The 3,700-nt window shown below is 41.4% G+C and overlaps 1 protein-coding gene across 1 annotated transcript in view; it reads right to left on the bottom strand.

Annotated features, from left to right (window-relative positions):
• LOC106873334 (uncharacterized) overlaps positions 1-3,700 on the bottom strand; it is a 33,305-nt gene that overhangs the window by 28,719 nt on the left and 886 nt on the right. The window lies entirely within an intron of this gene.

The following is a 3,700-nucleotide window of genomic DNA, read 5'->3' as shown; positions in this document are numbered from 1 at the left end:
TTATATGCATATATATATGTTTTTGTATATCTGCGTTTGTCCACTCCACCATTGCTTGACAACTGATGTTGGTGTGTTTACATCCCTGTAACTTAGCGGTTCAGCATAAGACAGCAATAGAATAAGTACCAGGCTTACAAAGAATAAGTCCAAGGGTCGATTCTTTCGGCCAAAAGGCTGTGCCGTAGCATGGCCCCAGACTGAAACAAGTAAAAGAATAAGAGAATAAAAGAATATAACAACCTGGTCCCTAAAACTCCTTTGACAATCCCCCTCCACACGACACGGTCCTGCATTGCTGTGTTCAGATCTCTAATATCCAGCCCTGAGTCCTGAGATATAGTATCTGGAAATTTCAGTTTTCTGGGGAAAATACTTCCAGAGGGATGCCATAGAAGCAGGGATAAGATAACCTCTTTCTCTGCTCGATCACAGAGGCCAGCAAATAGTAGCCATTTCTACTTTAGCTTGAGGAATATTGATATCAGATTTCCATAGATGTTACGAAGTGTTGGGTGTGATCTCCAACTGATTTTCTGCATCTTTCTGGGCAGTTTAGTATATGTTCCGGTGGAGGCGCAATGGCCCAGTGGTTAGGGCAGTGGACTCGCAGTCATAGGATCGCGGTTTCGATTCCCAGACCAGGTGTTTATTGAGTGTTTATTGAGCGAAAACACCTAAAAGCTCCACGAGGCTCCGGCAGGGGATGGTGGCAAACCCTGCTGTACTCTTTCGCCGCAACTTTCTCTCACTCTTACTTCCTGTTTCTGTTGTGCCTGTAATTCAAAGGGGTCAGCCTTGTCACACTGTGTCACGCTGAATATCCCCGAGAACTATGTTAAGGGTACACGTGTCTGTGGAGTGCTCAGCCACTTGCATGTTAATTTCACGAGCAGGCTTGTTCCGTTGAACGGATCAACTGGAACCCTCGACGTCGTAAGCGATGGAGTGCCAACAACATGTATATGTTTCATCTTGTTGTTTTTCTAAGAGAGCTGATAAGGTCCAGGTCTCTGATCTGCAGAGAAGGGCCGGCTCAATCAATGTTTCTAAATATTTTAATTTTTAACGTGGGTGGACGGCATGAGTGCCAGATCTTATCAAGTCTGTTACATGCATCCCAAACAAGAGCTTTGTGGATGCAAAAGTCCATTTGGGAGTCTACCATGTGTCATTCAAGAACTGTTCCTGCTAACCAGGATACAAGAAGCATCACAGCTGGGCTTGACAGATTCTTGAAGATTCCTGCTCAACCAATTGGTTCCAGTATCAGAGAACTGTTCCTCTTGAATTTGACTTTCCAGAAGTATTATCCGAATGATGTTTGTTCTTGTTGGTAAATGAGGAGAAACAGCATGAGAAGCAAATGCAATGTTTTATAGAGTGACCATTTCCGTCAGAGTCACCAGTCTGCCAAAAAGAGGGTTGTGGGGAGAAGGGGTAGGGGGGGGCAATGGAGCAACTCACAGCACACACCTGTGCATTGGAGAACAGGTGGGTGAGAAAAGATGAGAGAGAAACGGATGGACAGACATGCAGACAGACAGACAGATAGATGGATAGATAGATAGATAGCTAGAGAGAGAGAGAGAGAGAGATATTGACAGACAAACAGACAGATAAATATAGATAGATAGATAGATAGAAATAGAGACAGAAAAATAGACAGATAGACAAACACACACACACACACACACACATATATATATATATATATGTATAGAGAGAGAGAGGGAGGAAGACAGAAAGAGACAAGCAGTTAGAAAGAAATAGATAGATAGATAGATAGATAGATAGACAGATAGATAACTATGTAGAGGGACAGACATGAACAGCCAAATGGATAGAGAGAGAGACAAATGGACAGACAGACGGATGACTGAACAGACAGATTGACAGAGAGATGAACAGGCGGGATGAAGGAGGGCGGGACAGACGAGGATAGACCGATAGACAGGTAAAAAGAACCGGAGACAGAAAGAGTGAAACAGACAGACAAACAGACAGGCAAGCAAGCAGACGGATCAACACTCGGAGAGATATAACTAGACACAAATAACTTGCAGATGTAGTCGGGTGCTAGTCGGGTGCATCAATACCAGCATTTGACTGACGTGACATTTCATCGACCGGAAAGGATGAGAGTCGAAGTTGGTATGGTATACAACACTTGACTTCGGTGGAATTTGAACTGAGATCGTAAAGGAGCGAATGGCTAACGACGTTCGCCCGTATGCCACCGCGTCAATGACAAATAATCGGCCATTCTACTATCGGTGCAGTTGCATAAAATTTGTGCGGGGAGGAGCTTGGAACCCCTCGACTCTGAAATGAATGAAAAGCAGTCTACGTCGGAACGTAGAGCCGGAAGAAATAGCGCTGAGCAATTCATCCGGCGCTTTAACGGTTCTGCCAACTCGCCACCTTAAGAATGATAACAATGATATTGTCTTCAACGACTCCCCGTTTATCGTATCATTACACACACACACACACACACACGCTTACACACACACACGCGCTTACACACAAAGACAGAGATATTGCAGTGATATAATTTTGTGTTGGTCACTAATTCACCGTTTATTGCACTATATATACATAGATATATATACATGCATACACACACACATATATATATACATATACACGCGCACACACACATTGTAGACACTGACACGAAAATATACAGTCAGTTACATGTAGTATGTAGCCAAAACATCAAGTACTCTTTCTTTTACTCTCTCTCTCTCTGTCTATCTATACAAACGCAAACAGCCCCTCCCCACAGAACACACATTGTGTGATGCTCTGCTCTCTGATAATAACGGCGTCATCTCACCCTGATTATCGTACACACACACACACACACACACACATCTATCTATCTATCTATCTACACACACACACACAACACATCGTTCGATGGTGTTGTACATGATGTATAAAGCTATGTCGGTTACTCCTCACCGTTTGCATGACACACGCACACACATGTGGCATACCCTGCATTCAGACATACTTTCCATGTATAGAGAAGTCGATGGACGGATGGATGGATGGATGGACGGACATCCACATTGTTCATAGTATAACAGCTAACAATAAATATATCAGAAAACTGTGTCAGTCACCACTGTGTATATGTGTGCATGTGTGTGTGTATATATATATATATATACACACAAATAGAAACAAATTCACACACACATACCCTTAGATATATGTGGTTTCATGTTGTGGTACATACATACATACATATATATGTGTGTGTGTGTGTATATATATATATATATATGGGTGTGTATATATATATACATCTCTCTCTCTCTATATATATATGGGTGTGTGTGTGTGTGTGTGTGTATGACCGACAGATTTATATATTATTAATGATGACAATACCGCTTACAGACACATACGCGCGCGCGAAAATACATATACACACACACACATATATACATGTGTGTGTGTGTGGAGAGGTAGGTATATATGTGTTTAAGGACTTTTTATCACTATCTATCTATCTATATATATAGATATAAATAGATAGATAGATGTGATAAACAAGTCCTTAAACACATATACATGCCTCTCCACACACGCACTAATAGACAGACACATATACACTCTTTCTCTCTCTATATATGCATGTATGTATTTGTATATATATATATATATATATATATATATATATATA

The sequence above is a fragment of the Octopus bimaculoides genome, chromosome 28 (assembly GCF_001194135.2).
Source record: "Octopus bimaculoides isolate UCB-OBI-ISO-001 chromosome 28, ASM119413v2, whole genome shotgun sequence".
Classification (NCBI taxonomy): Eukaryota; Metazoa; Mollusca; class Cephalopoda; order Octopoda; family Octopodidae; genus Octopus; species Octopus bimaculoides.
Note: the sequence above shows the minus strand (reverse complement) of the source record. Positions and strands in the feature narration are given on the sequence as shown.